This window comes from Sceloporus occidentalis, unplaced genomic scaffold, assembly GCF_023333645.1.
Source record: "Sceloporus occidentalis isolate IW3139 unplaced genomic scaffold, rSceOcc1.0.p SCAF_2, whole genome shotgun sequence".
NCBI classification, from domain to species: Eukaryota; Metazoa; Chordata; class Lepidosauria; order Squamata; family Phrynosomatidae; genus Sceloporus; species Sceloporus occidentalis.
In genome coordinates, this window is record NW_028316982.1 from 84,705,387 (window position 1) to 84,727,486 (window position 22,100).

Sequence of the window (22,100 nt, forward strand, 5' to 3'; positions counted from 1 at the left end):
GGAGTCAGCTGCTCTTCACATCAGACTCTGAGGCTGAATCTATTTCAGCTCATTTTCGAGATCATCTGGTCCTTGCACCCAAAGCGTGGAAAATACGGTCTTTATCATTCACCAACTTTGCTCTCTCTCTCCCCCTCTTTCTCTTTCTCCTCTGGCTAGAAGCCACATGGAAGGAAAGGAAAGAAAGGAAAGGAGAAAAGAAAAGAAAAGAAAAGAAAAAGAAATGGCATCCCGGGTTTGGATCGGAAGGAGGAACGCCTTGGGCTCCTTTTTTGTGTGGGGTGTTTGTTTGCAAACATCCCTCCATCAAACTCCGGTTTATAATCCTGGGGGAAGGCAAGGGGCAACCCTTTTTCCTTTGGGATGGGGAGAGAAGCAAAAAGGAAGGGCAAGGAAAAGAGACTGCTGAGATTGTGGGGGTTTGTTTTGTTTCCCCCCAAACGCCCGACTAATGTTTGGTGGATATTGGGGCTTTAAAGTCAGAAGAGTGGTGCAGGGCACATCACACTCTCTCAGCCTCAAGGGAAAATCCCCTCTGAACAAACCTTGCCAAGAAAAGGATCGCTTCCCTTGAGGACTTGGAGGCACACAACAACAACAACAACAACAACAACAACAAATAAGCGGGTTTGACATCGCTTTATCTTTTAAGTTTGTTGTGGCCCCAGGGCGGGCCACAACAAACTCCAGTTCCCAGAATTCCATTGCACTGAGCCAGGGCAGTTAAAAGTGGTATGAAACCGATTTATTGCTCTAATGCGGATGCAGCCTTGATGTCCCAGGAGGGAAAGGGCACTCTTTGCGCCTGGAAAACAAACTTTCCCCGCCGCTTTAAAGGCCAGGTTGAAAACTTTGGCAAGTTCTGCAACTAAATGACAACCCCATTTCATAAAAAATATTACGGTTATTTTACCCAACCTCTTTTCCATTCAGTCCCTAGTGAAAAGGGGCATTCCCAAGAGGATCCGACCCAATCTCAGAAGAGTCGGGGATCAGGAGGGAATGGGACTTACAGCCCCCCCCCCCCAAGGAGTCTTGACCTTAGCCCAGGCAGAAGGCTTTGGGGGATTTGAATGGGATTTGCATGGGGCGGGCAAGACCTCCCCAAGTAGGGCCTCCCTCCTCCTCCTTTTCGGAGTGTGTGAAGTGTTCCTTTTGTGTGAATTTACGGGGTGAGGCTTCAATGATCCCTTCTCTCTTTCCTCCCCCCCCCCGCGAGGAAATTTGCATTTAAATAGCGACATCAAGCGCTTCGCGTGCCACACACCAGTGGGCTCCCAGATGTCAAGGCGAAGTCAGTCAGATGGCCAGTGCCCAGCTGTCCTCCCCGGCAAGAACACCATACCAGAGCATGGCCTGACCTTAAAGGGACAGAGGACTCCCTGGCCTGCAACCGCAAGCCAAGACACCCCCCAGAAAAATAACAACAACAACAACCAGAAACCACATCCAGAGCCATCCCACTAGAAAAGAAAGCCCAGGGGCCTCCCCATAAATCTTCTTGTTGCTGATGGGTGCCTTCAAGTCATTTCCGACCTACGGCGACCCTATTATGGGGTTTTCTTAGCAAAGAGGAGGTTTGGCTTTCCCTTCCTCTGAGGCTGAGAGAGTGTGACTTGTTCAAGGCCCTCCAGGTCTCTCCAGAATCGTAGTAAAACCCTCAAATGACTAAGCCACGCCGGTTCTTCAAAGTTCTGCTCTTGCTCTAGACCCCCAAACCGGCCCCTAATTCGTTCCAGTGTTCCCCAACAACAACACGCCGCCCGCTGTTGTTGTTGTTGCTGTGTCCCTTCAAGTCCTTTCCAATTTACGATGAGATTTTCTGTGAGGCTGAGAGAGTGAGACTTGCCCAAGGTCACCCAGTGGGTTTCCAGAGCTGAACTGGGATTCGATCCCTGATCTTCAGAGTCCAATCCATAAGGACACATCACACATAAGGACCCACAACCACACTCTGGATAGGGATCCCAACAGATTCCAGTTGAGACTCATTTCCTACCAGCCTGGCAGAGGATCACTCTGTTCTCTCTCTCTCTCTCTCTCTCTCTCTCTCTCTGTGTGTGTGTGTGTGTGTGTGTGTGTGTGGTTGTGACAGACACACACTTTTCAGGATGCTCCTCCAGGGACTATTTATTACAGGACAGCCCTCCGCTTCTGAGTGCCCTGCCACCCACCTGAATCCGAAAGAGCTGTTGCTTTCTCAGCGGTTCAAACCCTCCGACTTTTTCCCAGAGGGATCCACTGGGGGGGGGGAAGGGGGGAGGCTGCCTGGGGCCCTGATCTCCTCTGGTCCTCTTCTCTCCCCCTCCCCAATTTCCTCCCACATCTCCCTTCATTCTCTGTGAGTAAAAGAGTTTCTGTTTTTACTAAGGAAACTTTTGGAGGGCAGGGGAAAAGTTCCGTTAAGAAGAAAGTGCCTTCATTCAGTGTGTGTGTGTGCCTCTTTCACACACACACATTTTCCCCTACTGTCCTGATTAGCAGCCCCAACTAACCCCCTTGGGTGACCCTGGGCAAGTCACACTCTCTCAGCCTCAGAGGAAGTCCCTCCTGGCAAACCGCCTCTGAACAAAACTTGCCAAGAAAAACCCGTAATAGCTTTGCCTTTGTCGGAAACGACTTGGAGGCGAACAACAACAACTACAACTACAACTAATCTGTTCTTGAGCTCCAGCCAATTGGCCCCGACCCAACCTTTCAGCTTTCTAGTTTTCCAAGCGCTTCGGATTAAGGACGCCCTTCGGGTTCCGTTCCGAGGAATTGAGGCCCGATTTCCCCTAAAAACAAATCTCTGCAAAGTTGTGTTCTGGCTCCTAGGAGCTGGGGGGAAATGGTGTGTGCCAATGGGGTTTGTTTCCACATAGCCAAGGGCATGTGTCCCAAAAGGGTTCGGGTCGGGGACGTTTCACCACGTTTCACCACCCCGCGAGGGAACTGAATGGCCAAACTCCGCTGGCGGATCCTGAGTTCTGGTTGCGCCCTTTGCAGCCCTGGTTAAACGCCAGCGCAGCGTAACTCACTGAACAGTATGGTGTGTGTGTGTGTGTGTGTGTGTGTGTGTGTGTGTGTGTGTAAGGCCTTTCTCCTGCCCAGATCGGCTTTTTTTTTTGGGGGGGGGGAGGAGGGTCAAAGCAGGGAGATCTAAAGGGGACAAGGAACGCTATCCTTTTCATTTTGTAGCAACACTAAGAGTTCACATCCGAAGTTGGCGGCTGTTTTACACCCCAAAGGAAAGATCAGGAAACTCGATTTGGGATCGCCTCCCCATAAGTCCCCCCAACCATGCCTGAAGCCATCCACACTGCAAAGATAATGCGGATCAGTCCACTTTCTAGAAAGGATCTCGGCCCTTTCCGAAGTCAGGGGGAGTTTTGCTTAGGGATCCCGCGCCTGACAACTCATTTTTTGGTATACCAACCGATCTAAGAAGAAAAGAAAAGAACGGGCACCGGGTTTTTTGAGTACATGAGGCCCACACCTTCATATATAGAGAATCGGACCCATGCTATCTTCCCTCCTTGGTCTTTTTTTGGAGGGTGAGACCAGGCCAACCCTGGAGTGAACCCTGGAACCGATCGCAAAGTTTTTCGCAGCTTTGATTTACTGAAGCAAAGGCGCTTCTTTCGGGGGGATCAAGGGGACAAAGCAGAGGAGAGGAAATCCTTTTCTTTGTTTTCTTAGGTCCTCGGGGCTAGTTTTGCGAAGCCCACCCCTTCTTGTACCTAACCTCCTCCTGGAAGAAAGAGATTTAGTTTTCTAAGGGGGAAAAACAATCTAGCACTCAGAAGCCGGGCGGCGATGGTGAAGTTTGACGAACAGCGCCTCCTTGGGTGGGGAAAAGAGATTTTTCAAGGCAAAGAAGATTGAGATCGTCAGAAGGGAGGAAGAAAAAGAGAGAAACACACAAAAAGTAGCACCTCTCTCTCTCTCTTCTTCCGTTCTTCCCATCTCCTGGCCTTAGTGAAATGGTAGGATGATTCCTCTCTCTCTCTCTCTCTTTCTAGCTATGGGATACACATATATTGGATACACATATCAGGGAGGAAAAGTGAAATATGAAATGTATATACATAATATATGGGGGGAAAGTAACACACACACAGATACAGACATACAGTTTTCTTCATATATACATATATACATATATATATATATATATATATGTATCAGGGAAGAAAAATATATAGCAAGTATATAGAAGAAATATATGTGTATTCAGGAAGAAATAGATATATATGCAGATAGATAGATAGATAGATAGGCAGATAGATCAGCCATCTTCCCTTGGAGCCTCCTTTGCAGTTTCTTAGGCCTTCCTCCTGATCTCTTCCACAGAGGAGCTTCCTAAAGAAACCCGAAACATTCAGACTCCTTAAAACAACTCCTTTCTCCCATTTTTCTAAAACCGAAAGTCCACTTTTTAAGACTTACAAGAGCTGCAGAGAGCCGTCTCTTTCAAAAGCAACACACACACACACACACACACACACACACACACACACACACACACAAAAGCCCACCTTGCCTTTGTGTGTCTTTCTGGGATGGCACACAATCTTAAGGAATTGCACCATTCGGGTAAAATAAATAAAAGGATGCAAAGGTATGTTCTCTCTCCCTCCTCCCCCCCCCCCCCAAAGCAAAGCAGCTACAATTGGAAATGGCCTTTATTTTAGAGGAAGGGGGTCCGAGGAGAATTGAGAGAGGAGTCCCAGTGGAGTCAAATGGACACTCAACCTGGGAAAGTGTGTTGCATCTGGATTCTGGAAGGGGAAAGATGTCTCCTCTTTGCATTGGAGGGGGCTAGGGATCTTTGGTTTTGGGAGATGGACAGGATCTGGAAAGAGGGATTGCAGGGGAGGAAAGGAAAGGATGGAGTGTGGGAAAACATACATAAAGGTCTATTGAAACTAAACCACCACATTTGCAAAACTAGACGGATTTTGTCTTTGCCTTCCAGACGATTTCCCTGAGCATGAAAGCTATTCTTTAAAAAGTGGGACCCTCAGATCGCAAGGGAAAAGAGGGTCTAGTGTTGAAACTAGGAGGGGTTCGAAATCCCCAAACCTCTTGAGCCGTTGTAAAAAAAATCACACACCGAAAATAGCCCCTATTTTCGCCCCCCCCCCCCGGTCTTTTGTGATTCTCTCTCGACTACGGATTTATTTCCAAAGGCCCCCCCCCCAGCCTCCAAAACCCTTTCCTTCCCCAAAGTTTGAAGACTCTCTTCCCCTCTTCTTCTTTTTCTTAGCCCCCCCCCCCCCCGTTTTTTCTCCGACTCCGGCGGCACAACCCAGGATCGATCCGAAACCATTTCAGATATTATAATTGGCTTTAATTAAACACACTCCGTTCTAATTAACTCTGAAATTTTAGCATGCTTTGGGACGCGGGGTGTCGGGTTTGATATTGTCAGTCCAGATGTCCTAATAAAATTCAATCCTCCGCTCAAGACTTGCCCAGCGCCGCCGAAGAACAGAAAATGCAAATGAAATGGATGGAAGGGGGAGGAAAAACCACCGAAGTATCGCCAAAGGTATAATCAAGAAAGGTGTCTGCAAACTTCTCACTCGTGGGTTTTTCCCCTCTCTCTTCTTGTTCTTTATTACGGAGAAAATGCAGATTACAAGACAAGAAGGAGTTTAACTCTTTCCTGGCCGAGTTGAGCCAAGGCAGTTAAAGCGGTCTCAAACCGGACTAGCCCTCCAGTGCAGATGCAGCCTTCGAGTACAGAAAACATTTCCAAAGCAAGTCTTCCTGAATTAATTTGGAACCACTTTCTGTCCCTGGTCAAAGTCCCCCCCCCCCCCAAAATGAGCAAATGTTGAACATTTTATTTGTTCCGCAAACAATTCAGTTGTTTGTTGTTGGGTGCGTCCAAGTCATTTTTTTTAATTTGTGGAGACCCTAAGGGTTTTCTTGGCAAGATTTCTTCAGAGGGGCTTCAGCCTTGCCTATCATCTGAGGCTGAGACAATGTGACTTGCCAGGTGTGTGTGTGTGTGTGTGTGTGTGTGTGCGCGCGCGCGATCGGAGACTGGAACCCTAAGAGAGAGATTTTTCCTTGCAAACCCAAGGGATAATATTTAGAATCATTTTCTCTCCTCCTTCCCCTGGCACCTCAATATTTGGAGAAAACGGTGGATCGGCTCCTTTTCTTGGTGCACCCGGTTTTTCCTGGCCTTGAGACCAGGAGGAGGAGGAGGCTTTCTTGCCTTTTCAAGCATCCAAACCTTAAAAGCCGCTCCGCCGGCGAAGTTGCATTGGCACTCATTTCTGGGACGAGAGAGTTGCGACATTTGCTACGAAGGGGAAGGACACTGCTTTCTTGGCCGGGGAGTTTCCAGCTCCCCCAGGGAACACACACAAACACACAAACTACACACAGGGAACCTACAATTTCTTCCCAGAACGGGGCAGGATGGATATACTTTCCTTTTAAGCTGCATCCGCACTGCAGAAATAATCCGTTTTGGAATCACTTTGACTGCCATGGCTCCAGGCTAGGGAATTCTGGGCATTGGAGTTTGTTGTGGCACCCTAGCCTGGAGCCATGGCAGTCAAAGTGATTCCAAAACGGATTATTTCTGCAGTGCGGATCAACTCTCAGTGCCCAGATGCTACGGATTTATTATAAAATCTTTGCGCCACTCTGGAGACCAGGGTCCTATTCCTCTCCTTTCTAGGGAAAGCCACCTTGGGCGAGTCACACTCTCTCAGCTTCTTCTGGGGAACCTCCTCTGAACATATCTTGCCAAGCAAACCCCGCTACGATCGTTTCCCTTGAGGGTCTCCATAAGTCGGAAACCACCACCACCAATTTATTTTTATTCATTTCCTTCATTTCTAACGCCGCCTTTCTCCCAGGAAAGACGGGTGAAGGGACCTCTATGACCTGTTCAGATCCTTGAAAGTCACTTTTAAATAATAATAAAAAGGGGGGCTGTCGATTTGGCTTCGGGATTGAAATGAATGAAAGAAAAGGATCTCTCTCTCTCTGTGTCTGGACACTCGGTTGATTTGCATTATTATTATTATTATTATTATTATTATTATTATTATTATTTTCTCTCTCCCCCCTTTTAGTCTATTGAAATGAAGGGAGAACTAAGTGCTGGGCGGTTGGGCTGCCCAGAGCATAGCTGGGGGCCATGCAGAAATTAAGAAGAAGAAAAAAACAGGGGGAAGAAAAGAAGAAAGAAAGAAACGGGCTCCTTTTTCCCAGAGACGATTAATAAGCAATTTGTCCCGCTGAAATTTACATTGCAAAGCGGGCAAAGGGAGGAGGAGGAAGGCGGGGAGGAAGGATGCTCTGGCTGCTGCATCCAGCTGGACCAGCGCTGTCCAACATCCTTTGGTAGAGATGGAGGGATGGATGGAGGAGGGATGGAGGGATGCATGCATTCTTTTATGATTTATGGATGAAGTCTGAACTTTCCTCCCTTCTTCTCAATGCCCTCCTTCTCTTCCACCCCTCCCCCGACTTAATCTCTCAGGAGGATAACCCCTTCCCTGGGGGACTCTCTCATCCAACATCCACTTGGAGTCCCACTGATGACTTCCTCGGAGGGATTTAGTGACCAGAGGTCACAACTGTCAAGGAGAAAAAGGCACCTCAAAGTGCAGGACATTCCAAAAATAATCTCTAGGACATACCAAATCAAAGCAAAAAACACTGATGTAAATGTAAACCCATGCTTCTCAATCAAGGAGGACGTTTTGGAATTCCTCCTGGACAAGAGGGTGGAATGTAGGACAGGAAAAGGAGGACACCCTGGGGGTTTCAATGCACCCCCTTCCCTTGGATCCCCAAGTTGCCCCCACATAAAGATGAAGCTGATCTTTGCCCTGTTAAGTGGGAATCTCCCACCCAACCATCCATTGATGAGTTTCTGGGGGGGGGGGGGGTTAAGCCCAGGATGGCCAGATGTCACAACTGCAAAGGAGGACATGGCACTTCGAAATGTAGGACATACCAAAAAGTATGTAAGTCACAATCAACTCAAAGCCAAAAACAAACTGGCGAGCGTTTTGGAATTCCTTCTGGGAAGATGGTTGGGATGTAAGGCAGGAAAAAAAGAATGTCTGGTCATTCAATACACCCTTGGACCCTCAAGTAACCCATCCAGGAGGATGAAGCTGATCCTTGCCCTTTGAAGTGGGACTCTCTTCCACCAAACTTGGTCTGTAGACTTGACCTGTAGACCAAGATTCCCAAGGGATGGTCTCTTGGGGTCCCTTGATGGGTTCCTTGGAGGAGTTAAGCCTAGCTCAGCTAGATCTGAGGTGCGGAGGGTGGCTTTAGAAAGCTTACCTTATATACTTGACTATAACTCGACCTCAGGTATAAGCCGAGGGGGGCAAAATTATGGATTTTGATATGGCCCTTGGATAAGTTGAGGGTAAAAACATAGGGGCATGTAATCAAGGATCTAAAGGATGAAGCAAAGGAAAACAAGGCTACAAAATTATGGCAGGCATAACTGTTTCGGCTCACGCTAAAGGCTGGATGGAGGAGAAAATAGAGGGAGGTCAGTGCTTCTAGGACAGATTGCACCCCTGACTTCCACCAAGGTATTGTTTCCTTTTTAAACAAGAGCTAAAGTATAATATTTACAATGTGAAGTTGAAGGCTTTCATGGCCAGCATTGATAGTTTTTTTGTGGGGTTTTGGGGCTATGTGGCCATGTTTTAGAAGAGTTTATTCCCGACCTTATGCCAGTATCTGTGGCTGGCATCTATCTCTGAAGATGCCAGCCACAGATGCTGGCACAACCTCAGGAATAAACTCTTCTAGAACATGGCCATATCACATTTGCATTTGACCCTTGGATAAGTCGACCTAGGTTTTTGGGGTCAATTTGTTTTTGACTAAACTTTCCAGACTTATACACGAGTATAAATTGGACTGAGAAGTCTACCTGGGATGATTAAAAACAGGAAGTGCTAGTAGGAGCCTTCCTGGCAACAACTCTTCCTCCTCCTCCTCCTCCTCTTCTTCCTTCACTTTGCTTTTGAGAAGCAGAAGATGATGCTGGACTTGACTCCCAACCGCGGGGAAAGCCTGCCACCTACAGGTCACTCGGCGAATCGCTCCCGTTCCAGCTCCCGAAAGGCTGGTTTAAGTCCCTTCTCCAAATCAAAAGCACCCAACTTTGACTGATCAAACATGGATCGCTTTGGGATTTCAATTTTGGGCAGCTCTACATTTTAAAAGAAGGGGGAAGAAGCAAATTAAGGACCTCCTTTTGGCTCAAGAACATCCCACTAGAGCCTTGTCATCATCATTGGATCCCTGGACAGAAAAGGGACAAAATGCCACGATGTTCCCCTTTCGATTTGTTTAATCCAAACTCTCTCGCCATGGGAGAGTTGGAGGTCCCCAAAGAGCTGGCCAGCCTTCTTCTTTTTCCTTTCCCTCCTTCCTTCCTTCCTTCCTTTCTCTCCCCACTCTTTATTTATTTTTATTAAAACATCAATCTACTCCGGCGCTGGGTTGAACTCCGTTTCACCTAGAGGACATAAAAATTCTCCATACCAAGGAAATAAGCACCTGCCATCCATCAACCCTCCTCTTGACAGATCGATCAATTTGGGGGGCTGTTAATCCGAAAGGAGGAGTTTTTAATTGCTTTGGCCGGGGCTTCCGAGAGATGGCTTTCACTGAGGCTGCATCCACACTGGAGACATAACCCGGTTTGGTCCCGCTTTAACTTGTTGTCTGGCTCTTTGCTATGGAATTCTGGGAGTTGGAGTTTGTTGTGGGGTCCAGACCCCACAACAAACTCCAACTCCCAGAATTCCATAGCAAAGAGCCAAAGAGTTAAAGCGGGTCCAAACCGGGTTATGTCTCCAGTGTGATTGTAACCTCAAAATCTCCCCTCTTTCCTTTAGCAACTTTTGTCTCCTTCCTTCCTTCCTTCCTTCCTTCCTTCCTTCCTTCCTTCTTTCTTTTCTCCCCCCCAAAGACTGAAGATCCCCCGCAGAAAAAAAGAGAGTGAATGAGAAAAAGAAAAGAAGGAGCCATGCCAGGCTCCGACCCTCCTCTCCTCTTGACTTACCTTCCAGGGCTCAGGAGGAGGCAACAGGGGGCTCTGAGGCTGGCACCGGGGCTTCCCCGACGGCAACGGGGCCAAGGAATAAGACTACTACTAGTAGTAGTAGTAGTAGTTCGTACTTCTCGGGATGGGAAGGCAGCAGCAGTGCGCAAGCGTCTCTCTCTCTCTCTCTCTCTCTCTCTGCCCCCCTCTTTGGAAAGGAAAGGAGAGCAGGAGAAGGAGGGGGGTCCTCGAAGGGGAGGGGCGGGAAGAAAGTTTGGAGAAAGAAAGACAGAAAGAAAGAGAGAGAGAGAGGGAGGCTGAGATCAGCACCAGGACAGCGGACTGGAGGGTCCTCCCTTCCATTCCGCCTTCCAGCCTCTGCCCGGGAGGAGTGCCCCGCTGTCCTCCCCCGGGAGCAGGAGGGCTCAGGAGCTAAGGAGCAGGGATGGACCTTTGCGGAGGGTCGGGAGGGGGGGGTGTTTGTTCCCTGGGCCCCGTCCCTGCCGGCTTTGCTTCGGGAAGGGGTCTCCTTGGTCCTCCTGAGGACAAGAAGCCCTGAGAGGGACCCAGGGGGCGGCGGAGGAGGAGGCAAAGGAGGAGGAAAGACCCCTCAAGGACAAGGGCCAGAGGAAGGAGAGGAGGAAGGGGGCAGGAGAAGGAGGAAGAGGAGTAAAATGAGGAAGGAGAGGAGGAGGAGAAGGAAGAAGAGGAGGAAGAAATAGAAGAAAATGAAGAAGATGAAGGAGAGGAGAAGGAAGAGGAAGAAAATCAGGAGGAGGAGGAAGAGGAAGTAGGAAGAAGAAAATGAAGAAAAGGAGGAGGAGGAGGAGGTAGAGGAGGCCTCTGGCGTCCCTTCGGGGGTCCCTTCTCTCTCTCCCGGGGCTCTCTTGGCTCCGCTCCGCTCTGGGCCCGCAACAAACTCCAACTCCCAGAATTCCATAGCCAAGGGCCAGACAACAGTTAAAGCGGTACCAAACCGGGTTATTCCTCCCGTGCGGACGCAGCCTCAGAGTGAGGAAAGCGGGACGCCTTTTCAACGCAGAAACCTCTGGAGATGCTTCCCTCTGAATGAACAGGACTGGGAAGAGAAAAGAATGAAAAACAGCCACGATCAAACTTTGGGAGCGAACCTATTTAAAACTAAAAATAATAATAACAGTCCAGTACAATATACATTTAAAACAGATCCGCACACAACTTTACGGAATAACCTTATCCCCCCTTTTTAAAAAGAAGTTAAGTGTGAAATGATGACGCATTTGGGCTTCTTATTAAAAATCAATTAAAGGAAATAAAATATATATATATATATATATATATATATTAAACCAATTCTGTTCAAAGGCATATATATGGGACTTAGGGGTGTTATTGTTGGTTTTTAAGTAATATAGAGTGTCCAAGGCACCAGTTTACGACTGATTTTGGGAGCTAAGCAGGGTCAGACCTGGATAGTCCTTGGAGGGGAGACCGCTGACGAGTGGCTTAGATTTGAGAAGTCTGTCCAAAGCCTGGGAGTAGTCCGTGGCCAAGTCACACTCTCTCAGCCTCAGAGGATGGTGATGGCAAACCTCTGCAATAGCGATAGATATATAGATATATTGCCAAGGAAAACCCAAGATAGGTTCGCCTTAGGATTGCCAGAAGTCGGAACGACTTGAAGGCACACAACTCCAACACAACACACACACACACATCCCTGGCTTAAAATTAAAAATTAAATTAAAAACTACATTAAAAAAATTAAAAAAATAAAATAAAACAAGAAACCATGACATTATTAATAAGGTCCCATGAAATTAATAAACCAACTTCTGATGAATAAATTATATTAATTCAATGCTCTGGATCCCACAACAAACTCCAACTCCCAGAATTCTATAGCCTTGAGCCAGACAACAAGTTAAAGTGGTACTAAACCGGGCTATTTCTACAGTGTGGATGCAGCCTGAGAGTTCACTTTCTGGACTGTGGGTTCTGAGTGAAGCAAAGGGTTTAGAGAGGACAAACTCCCAGTGCTCTCAATGAAACCCAAAAGGTGATGCCAAGGTGTCGATGACATTTCCCTCCCTTCCACAACCAGCATCCTCTCAGGTGTTATATTTTTTTAACAGGACACACACTTTAACACCACAGTGTTTAATTATTATTTATTATTATTATTATTATTATTATTATTATTATTATTATTATCATTAGTGAGGTGGCTAGAGGAAAGAGGAAATCTAACCCCCAGGAATAAGAAACCTGGCCTTTTATCAATGTAAATGTAAAAATGTAAGTTGTAGTGCCATACTTTCTTCCTTCAGGGTAAGCACTAGTGAAATCACTAGGGCTGCTGCCTTCACACTGCAGAAATATTCCACTTTGATGCTGCTTTAATTTGCTACGGCTAGATGGTATGGAATCCTGGGATTTGTAGTCTGTTGTGGCACCAGATCGCTTTGACAGACAAGGCTAAACGTCTCACAAAACTACAGTTCCCAGAATTCCCTAACACTGAGCCGTGGCAAGTTAAAGCCGCATCAAACTGGATTATTTCTGCAGTATGGAGGCAGCCCTAGTGATTTCACTAGGGCTTACCCTGAAGGAAGAAAGTATGGCACTACAACTTACATTATATATATGAGAGAAGGCTTCTTTGGTCTACATTAACTTACTTGAGAGTGGGTCCCATGGGAAATCATGGGAGTGGGACTCACTTTTCAGATAAGCTTAAAATGTCTCACAAAACTACAATTCCCAGAATTCCCTAGCATTTCTCCATGGCAGTCAAAGTGGTGTCAAACTGGATCATTTCTGCAGGGTGGACGCAGCCCAAGGATTTACTAACAGTAGGCCTATCTAGGACAGCATTATCTGTACATATCAGCACTAGACAATTTAAACACAATTGGAGGTTCAAATCCTAAGCCATGTTACTATGGAACAGGCCCTTCCTTCCTTCCTTCCTTCTGCCTTTCTGCCAAGAAAATGGCACTTGAGGCAGAAACTACAGTACTACAATATCCACAAAAACATCTCAGTGAATATAATTTTTTAAAAAAATGCAACATTTGAAAAGAACCAAGCAGCATCAGATTTGTTAAAATCCTTCTTACGTTAAATAACAGCTTCAATTCAAAATTCTTCTTTAAATAAAAATGCCTTTGGCTGCCGGCAGAGAGCTCCAGAGTTTGGGAGCAGCTACTTCTCTCACATATTCACCAAAGGTGACTCTGGTGGTGGACCTGCCCAGAAGGCCTTAAGTCCTGGGCAGGCTTCTATGGAAGAACATGGCCTTTCCCCAGGTGTATAAAGATTTATATGACTGCATTGGGTCCTGAAACAAAGCATCAGTCAATGAAGCTGTTTTTCTTAAGAGAGTCCTAGGTCCAAAACACACCGCATAAATAATCCAAATTGAGACCCCTTAACTGCCCTGGCTCAGTGCTAGGGAATCCTGGAAATTATAGTTTCCATATGGCCAGGCTGGATGGCCATCTGTCAGGTATAATTTGATTGAGAGTTCCTGCATGGCAAGGGGTTGGACTGGATGGCCCTTGTGGTCTCTTCCAACTCTATGATTCCATGATTCTCTAGTTTATTGTGGCATCAGAGCTCTCTACCAAAGAATGCTAAATGTTTTGCAAAACTACAGTTCCCAGAATCCCCTGGATTATATCTACAATGTGTTTCAGACCATACACAGCTACCACAGTAGTTCTAATCAGTATTTTGATCACATTCTCAGCTGAACTTTCCAAACATTTTGGAAACAACAGAGTAGATTAAACAAACAAAACAAGCTTCATTTATATACCGCTTCATACTGAATTAACAGTGTCTAAGCAGTTTACAACTGTAAGCGAATTTGCCCCCAACAATCTGGGCACTCATTTTAGCAACCTCCTCGGAAGGATGCAAGCCTGAGTCAAGCTTGAGCCCTTTCACTGGTATTGAACTTGCAACCTTGTGGTTTTGAGTGAGTGGCTGCAGTAAAGGCATTTAACCACTGAGCCACCAGGGCTCCGTTGAGATTAAAAGGAGCTAAACTCCCAGCTTGGCCGTGAAACCCACTGGGTAACCAAGGGCAAGTCACACTTTCTCAGCCTCAAGGGAAGCCAATGGCAAACCTCCTTTGAACAAATCTTGCCAAGAAAACCCCATGATAAGTTTGCCGTAGGGTCGCTATAAAGCATAAACAACTTGAAAGTGCAACAACAATAACAGCAACCATAACCAAACTATGTATCACAGTATACATGGCCTGGGCCCAGGATACCTGGAGAACCGCCTCTCTCCATACATTCCGCCCCGCACCCTCAGAACATCTGGGCAGCAATTACTGAGGGTTCCAGGGGCCAGACTAGCCTCCACAACGAGGAGGTCATATTCCATCGCCGCCCCGGCCCTCTGGAATACGCTGCCCATAGAGCTCCGCTCGGCCACCTCCCTGGCCCAGTTTAGGAGGGAGCTAAAAACCTTCCTATTCAAATTAGCATTCCCTGAATCAAGTTCCAGCTAGCCCTCCCCCCTCCGACAGCAAGGGTTGCTGGCTGATGGGGTTTATTCTGTTTTTAGTAGTGTTGCGTAGTGTACTGTATTTTAATATGTATTGTTTTATACTGTATTATTAACTTGTTGTTCACCGCCCTGATCATTGGAAGGGCGGTATACAAATAAAATTTTTATTTTATTTTATTATTTATTATACTAGTCTGCTATCTCCCACTGAGCACAGGGGGGTATATTTCTAAGTAAACATGCATATCATTGTTTAGTTAATAAAATATAGATGACTGATCATTGTATAAGATGACCAGGAATTCTCAATGGTTATAATTAATAACTGTGGTATTTGAATCCACTCTTGCATTGTTTTTAGTCTTTCTCTGCAATGACTATTGCTTTGCATTCCCTGAGACAAGTTTCATTTTGGACCTGGTATATATACGCTAGCATGGTGTAGTGGTTTGCGCGTTGGACTATGACTCTGGAGACCAAGGTTTGAATCTCAACTCAACCATGTAAACCCATAGTTGACCTTGGACCGGTCACACAAGAGCTTCAGAGGATGGCGATGGCAAATCCCCTCTGAAGCAACTTGCAAAAAACCAGAAACAAACCCATGATAGGTTTGCCTTAGAGTTACCATAAGCAGAATGACTTGAAGGCAAACAAGAGCAACAAATATACTGTATGTGTGGTATACACATGTATAGTCTATGTGTATGTAGTTGTTCAAACAAGGCAGTCTGGGGCCCAGTAAACAGTACTTGAGAAAATTGTGTTGATTATATGTACTTACCCAAAACTTCCTGGGTTCTCTCTCATTGGAACCAGGTCTTATCTGGTCAAACTGCTGAAACTTTTTGATGATCGCTGTGATGACATTATCCATGAAGATAATGTATTTCACAACAAAGTGCTCTGTGTTCCATAGTGATAGAAAACAATATACATGAAAGGTATGGAACAAATATGACATACTCCAGGAGAGCCATTGTCATTTGACTGCATCTTGTTCCAATTCAACAACAACATACCTAAATTTTGCTCCATCAATTAAAACACTTTGATCATAGGTTTGCAATCTAAATGTAACTGTAATATCATGTACAGTAAAAGTAACATAAATGTACTCTAAATGTAAAGAACCTAAGGACCAGCCAGAATCAGCCAAGATTCTTCCATCTCCTTCTCCTTCTTCCTCTTCCTCACTTGCTTTTCCTCCTGCTGACAAACAAAAAAAGAAACTGTTCAATGCACTTAACAACTTAATTGAAAACAAATCGAATAATAAAGATAAAAATAATTACTAGAAAGCAATTTAAACAATGAAGCCATGAAAATCAAGACTAGACTAAAACACTCCAAAAGGCTAATTTGAAGAACTATGTCCTGATGCCTTTCTTAAAAGTAGAGAGGGGACTATCACAGGTCTGAGGAGAGTGCATTCCCCAAACCAGGAGCAACACAAGAGAAAGCCCTCTTCTGTCTATCTGCCTGTCAGGTGGACCTCTGCAGGCAATGGTATTCTCAATAGGGTCTTTCCTGAAGATCTTAGCATCCAGACAGGCTTGTGACAAGAGGGAGCTTGAATATAAAAGCCAAGGAAGAGAGTTGGACATAAGGGCATTCCAGGAATAGAAAGTTGCTAGGTGAAAAAAGAAAAGAGAGAGAGAGAGATAAGTGTGGAAAACAGGATAATCTTAGGGTCAGGGGGAAAGTACAGAGAAAGAAGACAGGTACTGCAAAGACCACAGAGACGCTGGAAAGTAAGTACATGAACTTCAAAGTGAAGACAAGAAGAGTGGGGAGGCCAATGGAGTAGAAACAAACAACATGGGCTGAACAAAGTGCAAAAACATATCACGGGAGCAGCAATGTTTAGGAAGGAGTACACAGCCTTAAGGGTAGATGCCAAAAGACCAAGAAGAAGGATACCAATTGGGGGGGGGGGGCAACAATGAGACAGTAAATGAAAATTTCAATAGCAGGAATAGAGAGGAAAAAGTTAGTTCAGTTCTATAAGCATTGACTGAAAATGACCAAAGATCCCCATCCTCTTCCTTCCCCACTCCCAGAAGAAGAGGAACAAACAGTACCATTGTCCAGATCACGAAATTGCAACACTGCAGAAGAAGGAAAAGCTAGAAGTCCTGTTTACCAAAGTTATGATAACAGACATCCATCTGTTGAGAAAACAGGAGAGACAGAGGGAGGGGGAAACTCCAGTAAAGATAGTGGGCTACATCCAATAGCTAGTCTCAATTAAAGTAGACCAAGTGGTTTGAAGGATACTTCTCAAATTGCCCTTTCAATAGATTTCCCCTAGTTAGGACTTGCAAATGGCTATAGATGAAACTTTTTAATCTTAATGGAGGGAGAGACAGGCAATTACAGGTTTTCCATTTGACTCCATGGGCTGTTATCTCTGTGTAGTGATGAAGTTCATATAAGGACCCACAGTTTGACAGTTCCTGTCTGGGATCCTGAAATGGGCCTCAAAATGGGTCTGGGGTGATTTCTAAGAGTGAGAAAAATAATTGTAGGACATGACAAGAGCAACATATTTTCCCTCGATGTTTGTAAAACTCTTGATGACTTTAAGGGGAAATCTTATCTCCTGAAGACCCCTGGGAACGACAAGTGGACATCTAGAGGCAATTTGGGGTGATTTTATCTGAATGCTTATGTTTGTTTTGTAATTCAGAGCCTACTAAATGCAGGTAGTTCCAATAAAAAAGGCGCAAGAGCCATCTTGGCCCATGAATTGACACAGCACCTTTGAGTGAAGTTCAAGTTAGATTCTTATTTGTTGCCTGGTTCTCTATACCTTATTTTTGTTTTATAGTTTCCATGTCTGCTTAGAAAGACAGCAGCATGTGTTCCTTTCATATGTGAAGTTCAGTACAGCAAAATGTCTCTTTGCCACTTCAGAGGTAGACTGTTTCAAGTTATTTAAAGGGGTTTCCCATTGCGACCATTCATATATTAGAAAGGGAGAATTATACACAGAAAATAATTGTGCCTGTGTTTGACAGTATACTTGCTTTTTGCTATTATTCTTGGCCAGGTGTAAACTTCTGATTTCCAAATGCGATTACATCTTTTTTTATTTTTTGAAGTGTAGAGACTATATTCCATTCTTCTAAGAATTATGCCCACCAAAGCTCATGCTATAATAAATCTTTTATTCTTAAAGATTGTCCACAGGACTCTGTGTTGGCTTATCATTAGCAGACTTTCTTGATCTTAAAGACTAGAATAATTGGTAACAAATTCCAGTGATGGGCTCTACTATACCTGCCACTACTACTGCACTTTTCTCTCTCTCTCTCTCTCTCTCTATATATATATATATATATATATATATAGAGAGAGAGAGAGAGAGAGAGAAGTAAATCTATACTTACATAGTTCCAGGGTGATTGCACTACATGCACTACATGCTGCTGCTGAATACTGTCATTGTAAAACTGACTGTGTGTCTGTTAGTTTGTCTGCTTATTGTTTCTTAGTAGCTAACCTTAGTGGCTGTTTTGGGGATCTCAGTGCATAACATGGTACACCAAAGGCATTGATGAATGTATAGCAGTATGACTGGAATCCTGTTAGTTAGTCCCAACAGAGCAGACCTATTAAATCAATTGTTGAACGGCGAGTCAACACATTGCTAAATTCATCTGAGTCAAATGGCTAAAGCCCCAAGGTGATGAAAAGGCCTGAATTTGGTGCAAATAATCCTGTATGTCATCTGGACTGCTCAGTGTGAAGACGAGATGAGATCATTTTATTTGGCCCATGTAGATAAGCCCTTAGTTAAAACTAACACAAGGTTCAGGAAATCAAGAGTGGAAATAGGGAATAGTTCGAGGCAGTACTAAGGCTATACTTACTCCAGTAGGCTTCTCCGGGAATCCATTGCAGTAAGATGTGGATGGGACTCAGTCCTAGGAGTCAATGGCGGGATACAAACCACTATATAGTACGTCTTCTATACGTACTAGGGTTAGGAAGGGGCGGTGCTTCCACACACCCCTAACCCTAGTACGTATAGAATACGTACAACATGGCGGCGCCCCTTCCACATGGGGGCCGCCATGTTTACGTACTGGATGCATAGCGTCCAGACGTGTCGCGGCGCCTATGACGTGGCGAATGCGCCAGCGGCGCCTCGCGACGTCATAAAGGCGCCGCAAAAAGAAGCTCCGAAATGGAGCTTCTTTTTTGCTCTGTGCGGGAGCCGCGCGGTTTGGCTGCTGCGGCTCCCTCGCGGAGCAAATGGCGCCGGCGGGAGACCGCCGCAAAGCGGCGGTCTGTATCCCACCAATGACTGGGCCAGGAGTGTGTGTGTGTCTGTGTTGCTGTGTGATTTTCCCTTTTAATAAAAATTAGATTTAACTGAAGAAGCCTGTCTCTGCACTATTTCTTAGGGATAATTTGGTTCTTTGGTATACAAATTTGGGAGCCGGACTCGTGGGATAATTCCTCCTCTCAGCAATTTGAGCTAATTTACAAAACCCTAATTAGATCCTTCCTTACACCTCTCCAATCAGATTGAGGCAGGTTTCTGCAACAAAAGTTGTTAAGTAAAGTTATTACTTCTTGCTCTCATTATATATGTTTTAGTAGCTTTGTGTGTGTTTTGTGTGTCCTCAAGTCATTTCTGACTTATGGTGACCCTATCATGGAGTTTTCTTGGCAAGATTTGTTCAGAGGAGGTTTGCCATTGCCTTCTCCTGAGGCTGAGAGCATGTGACTTGCCCAAGGTCACCCAGTGGGTTTCATGGCTGAGCTGGGAATCAAGCCCTGGTCTCCAGAGCTGTAGTCCGATACTCACACCACTAAACCGAGCTGGCTCTACTTAGTAGCTTTACACATTATTTACTGTCTAGCTTTGCTTCTTATTTGTAAATGAATTACAAAATAGGTATCCAAGCTAAAAAAAAATGTCTACTAATTTTACATACTGCTAAGTTGCAAACTGTTTTCTAGAAAAATCAGTAAGTGAATCTACATGAATCTGGAATCTAGATAAAGAATAGTAGCTTCCCAATACAGATAGAAGGCACAATGACTTGACTAAAGCCAGTGTAGAATACAAAGCCACTGTCCAGACAACCAGTGCAAAAACTGGTAGATATTGTAGTGATCTTAGATTATTGTTGGTCCCACGTATGTCGATACGTGCATTTTTATGTGGGTGTATATTCATTGCAATCATCCTAATCTAAAGAAACGTGTACTGCTGGTGATTCCCTGTTTCATTATTGGACTAGATAATAACAATGATAGGAGTTGTGATGATGGAGGAGAACACTCCTCAGTGTCTATACCAGGAGTATGTGTGGTCCTCCCCTTCCTATGCCCTCAGTTTCCACTTGCTATTTTTTTACGAGGATGCATGGCCTAACTGTTTTCTTTTGCATCTTGAATCATTGTGCTTGTTATGCATCCAGAGTCATCTTCAGATAGGATGCTTAACTTAGGAGGAACAGTGGAAATGTTGCATTTTTCCTATCCTTAAATCAAATGAAATAGTGACATTGTCAAGACTGACTTTCCTTTGTTGTCTATTTTAAGATTATCCACAAATTCTCATACCAACCTAGAAGGAATCAGATTTGAAAATATACTTCAGTTAAGGCAGTTTGGCTGGGCATGCTTGTTTGTGAAAATCAGAAGTGAAACCTGGCTGACCTTTGGTCCAAAAAAACTTTCCCCACACATGAAGGCAGAGAGTACTCTGGAGCATATACAGAGTGTTTTCTTTTCCTTCAAGAGGATAACTATTGAAGGAAATAGGATAACCATGTACCCCACAGTTTGTGGGGATGAGCTTCTAGATTAAAGGGTCTGAGTTTAGCCATCTGTTTTTGTTTTTTTAAATCAGTTCCACACAAAGAGTTCCTTCCAAGTGAGCTTTGGCCTTCACACACACTATCTTACAGATATAACCCCATCAGGCAAAACGTGCATGGGTTAGCATTTCTGTCTAAACAGCAAATACTGCCAGCCTCGGAGAAGCCAATGGGGTTATCTGTCCATTTCTTTTTCTGTTGCTTTTGTGTGCCTCACCCTCTATCAGCAGTTTTCTATCTTTTTGCGCTTTCATCTAATTCTTACTTCTACCTTGCAGTGTGTCAGGACGGCTTCATTCGGTGCTGAAATTGCACACTTCAACTCTGCAGGGATGCTACAGAAGTGAGCAGTTGAGTTTCCCCCTGGCACTTTGCATCTTACCTTTGCAGTTTTCACTTCTCTACCAGCCCTGAAGCAACTTGTCTGCTCCCAAATTGGGGTCTTCCTTATGAGAGCGCAGACATTTGCCACTCTTTTTCTGGGTAGGCAAGCTATAAAAGTATAGAGAAATTCAATTAAGGAGTCAACAGGGCAAAGAGTTGCTCTCCTTATTCACTGGCTGCCTTCCTATCTCAGAAAAGGTTTTCTTTACGTTTGATAGTGTGGAGTGTTTTATTTATAATTTATAGTAAACTTCACTGTTTTCATTTGCTTCGAACAAACACCCAATTTACATACCATTCTTAAACTCCAACTTAGGCTTATTAAAGTATGACTTTAATAAACACACTTATTGTATTGAATATTGCATGAAGACTATGCAAAAGGGAAAAAAAATAGGGGGATAACCTTTGCTATAGGCTTCCAGTTTGACATAAAGAGTAAAAAAGAGGAAAGGTGGAGAAGATATACAAGTTAATGCTGTTTTGTGACCTTGATAATTTGCACTGGAAGAAGCATCCTATGTTTCTCCATTTTAAAAAATTCCTCCATGTTTTTGTTTCTTTACACACACACACACACACACACACACACACACACACACACACACACACCCCTTTAGGGCAATCCTTCCTCATGGTAAATGGGAAGTGAGCAAAGGATCGTGATAGAAAAGGTCATACTCTCAGAACCATGAAAAAGAAACGTAATGTCATCTCTTCTAGTGTTGAAGGTTAAATATTTTAGTGAAAAGTGTCAGGGATATAAGAGGGCATTGACTGAGTCAGTGGCCTGCTTTCCTGAAGTAACTGTCTTTGTGCCACACTCTTGAATTCCCCCAGCTTGAAACCCTATTGGAAATGAGGTCGCAGGGTGAGAGGTCATGTATCAGGTGACCACGAGTTTGAGTTAAAATGTGGCAGCAACGCTCACCAGGGACAGAGCAAGCCAAAAAGCACATGCGTGCACATACACAAAAACTTCAGGAGCAGTCATAGAGCTCTGTCAGGCATAACAGAAAATAAAGACTGGTTCTCTTTGTGCATCAAAAATTAAAATGAGTGTGGGAGCTACAGTAAATGTTTGCCCCAGGCTTGTTTGCTAGTGGGAAAGTCTTACAGTCGGCTCCCAGAGACAGCTGAGATGATGAAAGGAAATTAAAAAGAATATGGCATGTATTGAAATTACTGATAGAACATGCTGCTGACAAGATTATATGAGCAATCCAGTGAAATTGACATATCAAGAAAACTTTTCTTTGAAACTTTAAAATAGTTGCCGCTGCTGCTACTTCTGAAAACAATAATAGTTTTTTTAGCATGGATTTTTA

The 22,100-nt window shown here is 44.7% G+C and overlaps 1 protein-coding gene across 1 annotated transcript in view; it reads right to left on the reverse strand.

Annotated features, from left to right (window-relative positions):
- The window catches only part of EBF3 (EBF transcription factor 3), a 230,632-nt gene extending 220,447 nt beyond the window's left edge, over window positions 1-10,185 (reverse strand). The window contains exon 1 of the mRNA XM_089510158.1: window positions 10,061-10,185. The gene's annotated coding sequence lies outside the window, so the exon portion shown is untranslated. The remainder of the gene's footprint in view (window positions 1-10,060) is intronic.
- Between the last annotated feature and the right edge of the window lie 11,915 nt (window positions 10,186-22,100).